The sequence below is a fragment of the Berghia stephanieae genome, chromosome 12, assembly GCF_034508935.2.
Source record: "Berghia stephanieae isolate SIO BIC M18660-M18661 chromosome 12, UCSD_Bste_1.3, whole genome shotgun sequence".
In the NCBI taxonomy this organism is placed as follows: domain Eukaryota; kingdom Metazoa; phylum Mollusca; class Gastropoda; order Nudibranchia; family Aeolidiidae; genus Berghia; species Berghia stephanieae.
The window spans coordinates 37315978-37327658 of NC_088371.1; the positions used below are offsets into that span (position 1 = coordinate 37315978).

The 11681-nt window shown below is 38.4% G+C and overlaps 1 long non-coding RNA gene across 1 annotated transcript in view; it reads right to left on the reverse strand.

The window, feature by feature from the left end:
• The window catches only part of LOC144958361 (uncharacterized), a 136015-nt gene that overhangs the window by 51211 nt on the left and 73123 nt on the right, over positions 1 to 11681 (reverse strand). The window lies entirely within an intron of this gene.

The following is an 11681-nucleotide window of genomic DNA, read 5'->3' on the forward strand; positions in this document are numbered from 1 at the left end:
ACAGCAACGTTTGACACTTAGGACTGGACATGATGCCTGTTATGCGATATTACAATATCTTTCGGACAGAGACAACGCTGTTAACGGACAGGTTCTCATTTTACACCCGAGTGCGGGGAGAGAATGTGAGTAAAGAGCCTTCTTCTTCAAGGACTCATCTATGCGCCCAGCGAGGCTCGAACCCAGGACATTCCGATCCGAAAGGGAATTCATATGACTACTAGACCACATAGCCGCACAATTTCAATTATCTCCCGTTTTGGATCGAAAGGCATTCTGGGAAAGCCGATATTGGGCCTGGTTTCCATCCTTATCTCACACTGTTCTAAACGCACGTCATGGAATATTACATGAAAATATGTGCGGCTATGTGGTCTAGTGGTATGACACTCGCTTTCGGATCGGAAGGTCCTGAGTTCGAGCCTCGCTCGGCGCATAGTTGAGTCCTTGGAAAAGGCTCTTTACTCACATTATCTCAACGTACTCAGGTGTAAAATGAGTATCTGACCTTCGACAGCGTTGTCTCTGTCCGGAAAAAAATTGTAATATCGCCTGACAGGCGTCTCGTCCTACATGTTAAATGTTGTTGTTGATTAGGGACCCCTTGTAAAGCGCTTTGAGCACATTTAGTGGATATTGCGCTATATAAAAGCTTAATTAAAAAAAATATACTCCGTCCGTATCAACTCACTCAATCCTATAGATTTTTGCTACTTTTCAAAATTGAAAAAATAGAAAAAGTATTAAAAATGAGCATTACATAGATAGTTTTATAGCGTTGTTTTTGTTTTGTTTTTGAGGGTTTTACGGCGCTTGCAACACATTAAGGTCATATCAGCGCCAGTAAAAAGGAGAAAATGGGATAGTAAAAAGTTCTAGAATTACAATTAAAGCATCCAAGAATAAGGCAGACAAAGGGGAATTGGTTCAAAAGGGAACAGATGTAGATTCCAAGAGCACACTATCAGTGTACTTAAATTGAGATCACCTAAAAGTCTGATCCAGACACAAGCACGGGTCCCCACTGAGAGGAATAGCTTTGATTATACGCCTATAATTTGTCTCATAAAAATGTAATCAATTATAGGCATGGGGTAAAAGTAACCCTGGTAAACTACGGATATAGTCGGTGTTAGGGTTGAGTGTGTTAACACAACCAGACAAGACCGTGATAAAAACGACCAGATTATAACACGAATTATCTTCTTTTTCTTCTTCTTCTAATTCTTTATGTTTATTCATCATCTTATTGCAGACATACGTGTATTCACCCACGGTAGGAGGATCATCACACTGGCCAGTTTCCAATTTGACGTTATACACAACAATACATCATCACATCACCAAGAACAAAGTAGAAATGTGACCCCTCGTTTCATATTTTTTACCAGTTTAACTATAATTAGATTTTTTAGCATCTGGTCCATCACTACTTAATACCGTTTTGAGACGAGGGGTCACAAATGGGATAGAGGAGTCGGAACGGGATAGCTCATACGGTAGAGTCACGATTTCCCCGGCCAGGCGGAGTTGTCGTACCAGATTCGAGCGTAGCCACCGTTAACTCATAGCCTGACACTGACCAAAAAATGACGTCAAAATGCCTGTCTTTGGCCACAAAAGAAAACAAATCGTGAGTTGTATTCAATAGTTCAACCAATGAAATAACTTGTTTCCTTGAGCTCTACTAACGACAACTCACTTCGCGCTACACAAAACTAAGAAATGACGTCAAACTGCCAGCCCTAGAGGGTTCTAGTGTCAGGCTATAATTTAACGATGGCTACGGTTCGAGCCCCCATCGCCGCCGCGAAATTTTTATTCTCAATCGCTTTCTGACACTTTCCTACTCACTTCATTTCTTGATCTAGCCTACTATAGATAGTTCGAAGATGACGTCACTCAGGTCTTGTTATTGTTTTTTGCCATCCGCGTTTATAAGTAATGCTCACTGAACTGTATTAACCTGACTATAAACGTTCATGGATACACACAGTTTTATGTGTTGATCCGTTATACTTCCGGATGGCAATGTTATGAGCTTCTTAGCCAAGCGCATACTATCTACGATTTGAGCCCTCATCGCCGCCGCGAAATTTTTATTTTCTATTGTCTTCGGACACTTTCCTACTCACTTCATTTCTTGTTGTTACCTACTATGTTATATTGGGTGATTTAAAATTGGTTTCATTGGTCCAAAAGATTTGGTTTCAGCTTCGTGTACCTGGTACCTGTAGTTCAAGACCAAAACACAACCTTCCATAGAAATACCATCTACGTCTATTTAACAACCTCATAAAACATGTCGTAGCCTCTATTCCCTTTTGACATTCCCTATTAATTTCCCAACATTCACATTAACACGAGAGACAAGACATCGCTGTTATGCAAGTTGCATATTATTATGGTGATGAACATGTTTATTCTGTTCTGTTCTTGTGTTCTAATGTTTTTATGATTGATGTAGATAGAACTCTTTGCTTAAGAAATTTCATTCTTCTTCTGATTTCTTATATATTTGAGTGCCTTAAAAAAATTGAGCTTTTATATAGCGCAATATCCACTAAAAGTGCTCAAAGCGCTTTACAAGGGGTCACTGGTCAACAGCACCACTTGATATGTAGGACGAGACATGACGCCTTTTAGGCGATATTAGCATTTTTTTTTTCTGGACAGAGACAACGCTGTTAACGGCCAGGTACACATTTTACACGGTGACAGAATTTTAGTAAAGAGCCTTTTCAAGGACTCAACTATGCGCCAAGCGCGAGGCTCGAAACCAGGACCTTCCGATCCGAAAGCGAGTGTCATACCACTAGACCACATAGCCGCCTTTTGTCATCGTATTGATGCTATGCACTTAGTAAAATTCTCACAGCAACAGCCAGCCGGATGTAAAACACACACACACAAAAAAAACTGTGTGAAAGTAAACGTTTATAGTCCGATTGATGCACTTTTCATAAAAATATTATGCTGGCTAAAAACAATAACAAAGAGCTGAGTGGCGTCGATTTTGTTCCCTCTATATCCTAGCTGGACATTCCCTATTACTCTTCTGACTTTGCTAGTGTTATATTTTTTCGTTTTCAACCACTGAGCGCCTTTAAATCACTTTAATTTATGGTAACATAGTGTAAATTTGACAACAATTCGATCAGTCCTTTTAAAAGATCATTTTGGTCACATTGTGTCTTCGACTCATCGACAGTTCGGCAAAGAAATAAAATTGAATCATTAAAGTTTATTTTTTCAAAACCTTTCGCTATTTTTCGAGATTTAGTTTTATATGTGTTTGTGTACGTTACCAATGTGGGACTATAGATCAAAATTTTATACATATTGAAATAATAATAATAATAATAATAATAATAATAATAATAATAATAATAATAATAATAATAATAATAATAATAATAATAATAATAATAATATATCTTTATTGTCCTCAAAAAAGTGGCAATTTGTCATTTGGTTACACATTTATAACAATACAATATTGACATAGACACACTAACACTCACACAGATGCACACTAGTAACATAGTACTCATCGAAAAAACAAAAACCAGTAAACAAACAAACCGGCATCAACAACAACAGCAACAACATCATCATCATCATCATCATCATCACCATCATCATCATCATCATCATCATCATCATCATCATCATCATCATCATCATCATCATGAAATATCACGATTTATGCTTGCAATGCATTCGTCCATAATGTAAAAAAAAAACAAAAAAAAACAACAACATTGGTGGTCAAAAAACTATTTGATTCGTCTGTTTGGGATTCCCAATAACAAGTTGCCCGAAAACGCACCTCAATGCGATCCTTTTAATTGGTAAAACATGTCAGTTGAAACTTTAAAATTTTTTTAAAAAATTGAGCTTTATATAGTCATCATCATCATCATATCGTGTCGCGCCAGTGGTGGATCCATTGGATGGCTTCAGGGGTGCAGCCTCTCAGGTCCATATCACTGATATGTGGTCCAAGTTCGCACTCGTGAAGGATGTGGTCCATGTTTTGAGCCGTGTGTCCACATTGACATCGGCAGTCTGAAGAAAGTCCCCATTTTTATGTAGAGTAATATCCACTAAATGTACTCAAAGCGCTTTACAAGGGATCCCTGGTCAACAGCAACATTTAACATGTAGGACGGGACATTACGTCTGTTAGAGGCTATTACAATTTTTCGGACAAAGGCAACGCTGTTAACGGCCAGGTACTCATTTTGAACCTGAGTACGGCGAGAGAGAGAGAGAGAGAGTGAGAGAGAGAGAGAGAGAGAGAGAGTGAGTGAGTAAAGAGCCTTTTCCAGGGACTCAACTATGCGACGAGCAAGTGGCTCGAACCCAGGACCATCCGATCCGAAAGCGAGTATCATACCACTAGACTGCATAGCCGTACAAAGAACATACAATCAGGAGGGAAGGATGCGGCACCAATTAGCCAGTATCATTCTTTGGCACTCTACTAACATACTTTCGTGTAAGTCGGAATTCCTCAACAATACTTTTTTAAAGATGACTTGAACATTTATATAGTGCAATATCTGTTAGTTAGATTAGGAATAATTACAATAAACTCGATCTTTGAACAGCAAAGGAAAACTTTAATATATATATATGTTTATGCTGATCTATATTCTTCTTCTTAAGCCCTTCCGCCACGATATCATGATTTCGTCGTCTAGACATTCCATGAAAATAATTATGTGCGTGTGTATATGTATGTGTTGTGTTTGTGTGTGTGTGTGTGTGAGTGTGTGTGTGTGTGTGTGAGAGAGAGAGAGGGAGAGAGGGAGAGAGAGAGAGAGAGAGAGAGGAGAGAGAGAGTGAGAGAGAGAGAAAAAAGAGAGAGAGAAAGAAAGAGAGACAGAGAGTAAGAGAGAGAGAGAGTGAGAGAGAGAGAGTGATTGAGAGAGAGAGTATCTAAGATATATAAAAAGGTCAATAGAATAAGAACCAGGAGAGACAGCCCGTATTTACAAGGTTTAGCAATTTAATTTCCTTGATGGCCGACGGCCAGACAGGATGCCACTAAACAGTCTGTCCACCTCTCGCATTGTAAAAATCGCCGCTATTGGTCATCGGTCATCGGTCAACGGTCATCCAGTGCAAACAAGCTTTGGAAAACTAATCAATTAAACAACAAAAACAGAATCGTTCATGTAAGGCTGATTTGCCTCATCTCGAATTTTAGCTTCACCAATTGGATTCAATAGTCTGATGTCACGTCGCCCAGCAACGTGGGCCATATTGGTTCTAAACAAAGAAAATCATTACTTTTTATTCTTCATGGTGGCTAGAACTTTTTATATGTCTTGTGATCAGAATGTGTAAAAGTCAAAACATGATCAAATTTATGTTTTTTTTTCCTCTGGATACGCTTTTATGCTCTCTCTCTCTCTCTCTCTCTCTCTCTCTCTCTCTCTCTCCTATCTCTCTCTGTGTGTATATTTGTGTATGTGTGTGTATGTGTGTGTGTGTGTGTGTGTGCGTGTGTCTGTGTGTGTGTGAATGTATTTCCCTGTCTTCCCCGCCACGCGACCCCTTCCCATTCAATCAATATATCACATATCGCGATAGAAATCAACTGCCTTGTTAACACAGAATTTCAATTTTATAACCTGTAATTTTCACGCAAGTTTAGTTTTTAACCTTTACGTGCTAGATTAGGATTTAATCTTCCCTGATTTCTGTATACCAGCGTGGCTCAGCGGTACGGTCTTTTACTTCGTACCCGAAAAGTACGGAGTTCGATCACCCGCCGCTGCGCTGTGTGGCCTTGAGCAAGTCACCTAGCCCTAGCTCAGTTTGCGGCGCTGCACTGCGGCTGACGCCTGGGTTATTCCAGTCTTCCCTTGGAATAGACCCTAAACACAAATTTCCCCTATGGGATGAATGAAAGGAAATTTTTTTTCGAACAAAAATATAGAACAAAAAAAAAACAAAACAAAACAACAAAACAAAACAAAACAAACCTCAACACTCTCCCTTCCCCCCCCCCCCCCCCCCCCACCCTTTCCAAAAAAAAAAAAAAAAAAACAAACAAAAAAAAAAAAACAAAAAAACAAAAAAAAACAAAAAAAAAACAAAACAAAACAAACAAAAAAAAAAAAACAAAACAAAAAAACCCACCAAACCCAGTAACATCGACGCACAACAATACACAATTTAACATGTAAAACAAAATTATTTTGTTTTCCATGTTAATTTGTGTATTGTTTAGCTGACGAAGGGTTTGTACCCGAAACGTTCATTGTCTGTTTTGTTCCCATACGAAGCCTCTCCATTTTCACTCTTTTGTTAGTATTTTACGATCACCGGCTTCAGGCAGCCCCTACCGTTTTCTTGCTGTCCACCATGGCGACTGGCTGGTATTTTGTGATGTGGTTGCGGCTATTTGGTCAAGTGATATGACACTCGCATTCGGATCGGAAGGTCCTGGGTTCGAGCCTCGCTCGGCGCATAGTTGAATCCTTGGAGAAGGTTCTTTACTCACATTCTCTCACCGTACTCAGGTGTAAAATGAGTACCTGGCCGTTAACAGCGTTGCCTAACAGGCGGCATGTCCAGTCCTACATTTTAAATGTTGCTGTTGACCAGGGACCCCTTGTAAAGCGCTTTGAGCACATTTAGTGAATATTGCGCTATATAAAAAAGCTCGATGAATTTATCTTGGATCTTTGATTGATTCATCAATTCGTTTATTTATTTATTTATCTATTTATTTATTATTTTATTTATTTATCTATTTATTTTGTAGTATTATTTTCCAAAATATCACTTTTATTTTGATGTTTATGATATTTAATTTTATATATCCAGACACGAAATTAAATTCTGATGCGTCATGTTTAAATTGACAATACAAATAATTGAGATAGCTGTTGGCGTATTGATATTGGGAGAGAGCAGATACTGATTTGATAAAAAAAATATCATCTTTCAGGAAATGTCTGAGGACTGAGTTATTCCGTGAGGCTTATTTTTTATGAAATTTCTAGATGTTGCTTAGATTTTGTTTTTCTATTCATGCTTATTATGTAGTGACGTGATTTTTAATTTTGTTGTTTTTAGACAGTTTTGTTATGTAAAGCGCCGCAGAGCACGATTAACGTGGATGTTTAGGCATAATAATAATAATAATAATAATAATAATAATAATAATAATAATAATAATAATAATAATAATAATAATGCTGAAAACTTATATAGCGCTATAACTCCGAAACACCAGACTCTAAGCGCTTAAATTACAAATTACTTTGGCTGACACATACTCATTCACACACACAAGCATACACACACACACACAGACACACAGACACACAACTCACAATAGAAACCAGACAGACCTATCTTGCATCCCATAACATCTACGAAATCTATATAAATTCATTATTTACTATTACTATTTACTATTTTTAAAAACGTAAGCCTCGCTAGTAAAAGGTTAATACACACTAACATAAAATTAATATGAACAAGATCCATACTACAACCCGATCAAATGTTTTAACATATTCAAGTATACCTCAGGACACCTTGACTCTAGGGGGAGGGGGGGGGGGGGGCACTGTGACCTAATGGATATTATGAGCATTGTGGGGGCGGGGGGCGTACGGGCATGCGGTCTACTTATGGCGTTATGGCGTTCTTTTTTTTCTTTGAGCAAGATCATTAAATTCAGATCTGCATATTTGGAAAACATTTTACATTCGTGTTGACGTCGAGGGGTGGGGGGGGGGGGGGGGGGGGGGGAGGGAGGGAGGGGGGTGCTTAAGGATAATCTACATTATTATTATTATTATTATTATGAATATCTATAGGAGTGCGGCTATGTGGTCTAGTCGTATGACACTCGATTTCGGATCGGAAGGTCCTGGGTTCGAGCCTAGCAGGCGTCATGTCTCTTCCTATATGTTAAATGTTGCTGTTGGTCAGGTCAGGAACCCCTTCCCTTGTAAAGCTCAAGGATGGCTATTATATGTGCTTCGAAAAAGACATGGGTATTTCATAATACTTTATCTCAGGTAAGGATGATAAATGTACACAGTTGATACCCACCTAATTTGATTAAATCCAGAAAACGTGTATTTCAATTAAAATAACATGGGTTGACCCCAATCTTATTGTACATAATCTTCAATCTAGAACTTCAAACTTGTTCTCATAAAAAAAATTATGAAAAATTCAAAATAGATAAATAAAATCAACAACAACAATAGCAACATCAATAAAAACAACATCAACAACAACAGTAGCAACATCATCACCACCACCATCACCACCACCACCAACAACAACAAAAACAACAACAACAGTAGCAACATCACCACCAACAACAACACCAATAGCAACATCACCACCACCACCACCACCACAACCAACAACAACAACAACAACGACAACAACAACAGCAACATCAACAACAACGAAAAAAAATCATATTAAAACTCCCCAATAAACAAACCTTCCCCCCCCCCTCTCCACCCGCAACCCAAAAATATTTTTAAAAAAACCACAAAAACAAAAACAAAAACAAAACAAAACAAAACAAAAACCAAAACAGACTTGATTGAGTGTCAGGTTGCCTGTTTGACAAGTTCGCGGACATCTTAATGGATCGAACTTTAAAATTTAAAGTACAAAATGTCTGGCCCGACTGTAGTAAGGAATATACGGTAGTAAACACGAATAAGTACAATACGATTCAGTAGTCTGATGTCACGCTACCGGCAACGGCGGCCATCTTGGTTCTAAACAAAGAAAATCATTACTTTTTATTCTTCATGCTAGCTAGAACTTTTCGTTCCCTTTTCGTATGCCTTGTGATCAGAATGTGTAAAAGTCAAAACATAATCAAATTTATGGGGTTTTTTTTTCCTCTGGAAACGCTTTTATGCTCGCCGGAGAAATATTTCATACGGCGTCCGCCATTGTTCCGATAGTTTAGAGCCAGTGTTACTAAGTTACCATGCGTCATTAGGAAGGAAGTGACGTTACGACTACTGAATCCTATTTATAAACCATTTAATCCGTAGACTGGGGGCGTCCATTTTATTCACCATTAAAAAACTTTTCAATTTTAAAACGCAGTCTTTTGTCGTGTGTAGGCTGGTAACGGGAACTTACTTACTTAATACTCTTCGGGCCTTGAGGCACGTAGGGCATCCACCAGACATCTCTATTTTTTGCGATCGGCTGCTTTTGCGGTGGCTGTATTCCAGGACACCCATTTTATTCACCATCCAAAATCTTGTCAATTTTAAAACGCAGTCTTTTGTGTGTGTAGGCTGGTAACGGGAACTTACTTACTTAATCCTCTTCGGGCCTTGAGGCACGTAGGGCATCCACCAGACATCTCTATTTTTTGCGATCGGCTGCTTTTGCGGTGGCTGTATTCCAGGACACCCATTTTATTCACCATTCAAAATCTTGTCAATTTTAAAACGCAGTCTTTTGTGTGGAGACTGTTAACGCGAAAGTAGGATTTAAAAGCCTGGGGTTTAGACTACAGCCTATAAGACTTATCATGAGAATTAAAAAATAGAAATTGAGCTTTTATATAGCGCAATTTCCACTAAATGTGCTCAAAGCGTTTAACAAGGGGTCCCTGGTCAACAGCAACATTTAACACGTAGGACGGGACATGCCACCTGTTAGGCGATATTACAAATTTTCGGACAAAGACAACGCTGTTAACAGCCAGGTACTCATTTTACACCTGAGTACGGTGAGAGAATGTGAGTAAAGAGTCTTTTTCCAAGTACTCAACAATGCGCCGAGCGTGACTCGAACCCAGGACCTTCCGATGCGAAAGCGAGTGTCATACCACTAGACCACATAGCCGCATATACGTTTCATTTTCACTCGCATTCATCAGTTTTATAGTATTTATTATGTTTTGCTTTTTGTTCTTCCCACTTTAACCTGCCTCAACCTCTCATTCTCTCAGAATCTCTTCCATATTTAACCCTCTCCTTACCAACTATAGGAAAATTATCACATTCGTTACGATACAAACAACCAACATAATTTTTTCTTATTCAATTTTCTTTTGTACATTATATAACTCAAAGAAAATGAACAGTGTGTTGTAGAGCATGGTGTGCTAAAGAAATTATGTATCGAAAGAATTTTACTGCTATTATGTCTGAGTGATAAAAAAAAAATATATATATATTTTGTGTTAGTTGGGTGTGAAGTTTTGGGGGAAAATCTTGAAAATGGCTGGTAAGGAGATATTTTTATACCCAGAATGAGCTTTTGGCTTTGAGATTTTTTGAGTTTTTATTTTTTTTTTTAAGACAGGGTGATATTTGCTAAATATGAGGTGATTTGGCAAAACCCGTCAGCTGTTCCACCAGCAAGTTTTGAGATACGAGCTCATAAAGATGAAAACTCCTTCTCTGAATGCTTTTCCTGTCTCTCCCCCCCCCCCCAATTTATCGTTATAAGCATCCATCCAATAACAACCACACGAAAGGATTTTACAATTTGAAGTTTATAAATAATTTAATAATTATTTTCCCCCTAGCTCTCTCGATGCGTATCTAAATAGATTCTAGAATTACCTCAAATCTGTCTCTGTGGTGGAAGATTTCAATTGGATTCAATAGTCTGATGTCACGCCGCCCGGCAACGGAGGCCATCTTGGTTCTAAACAAAGAAAATCATTACTTTTTATTCTTCATGCTGGCTAGAACTTTTCATATGCCTTGTGATCAGAATGTGTAAAAGTTAAAACATGATCAAATTTATGTGTTTTTTCCCTCTGGAAACGCTTTTATGCTCGCCGGGGAAATGTTTCATACGGGCGTCCGCCATCGTTCCGAGATTTTAGAGCCAGTGTTACTAGGTTACCATGCGTCATTAGGAAGGCAGTGACGTTACGACTGTTGAAGAGTATTTGAAGTTTATAAATAATTTGATTATTTTCCCCCTAGCTCTATCGATGCGGATCTAAATAGATTCTAGATTTACCTCAAATCGGTCTCTGGGGTGGAAGATTTCAATTCAATGCCGAGAACAGATATTATTTAAAAAACCAAACCCCAACATATTACAGTCCCCGGAAATGATTGAGCCGTATGTGTGAGTGGTGTTAATTCCGACACAATACGCTTCAACAGGCGTAACGTCACTTCCCTAGTAATGACGCATGGTAACTTAGTAACTGGTTCTAAACTATCGGAACAATAGCGGACGACCTCATGAAATATTTTTCCGACGAGCATAAAAGCGTATCCAGAGGGAAAAAAGCATTATAAATCTGATCAGGTTTTGACTTTTATACATTCTGATCACAAGACACGAGAACAGGTCTCGTCAGCATGAAGAATAAAACGTACATATTATCTTTTTTTAGAACCCCGATGGCCGCGTTTCTGGGCGACGTGACATCAGACTATTCAATCAAATTGCGTTTAACCATGCGTTCTCATTTAACCATGATTAAATTATTATCAAAATATCAGTACTCTAGATCTCTCCTGAATCATATTATGTTTAATCTCTAAAGTTTTATTGAGGCAGGACTGGGTGTTTATTGTCACCACTTTTAAAACTGGAAGTGATTTTTTTCCACTCATAAGTGATATAATAGTGGGTGGGAGGTGGCCGTGGTGTTTTAGATAGAATGAAGTTGACGTCACTCG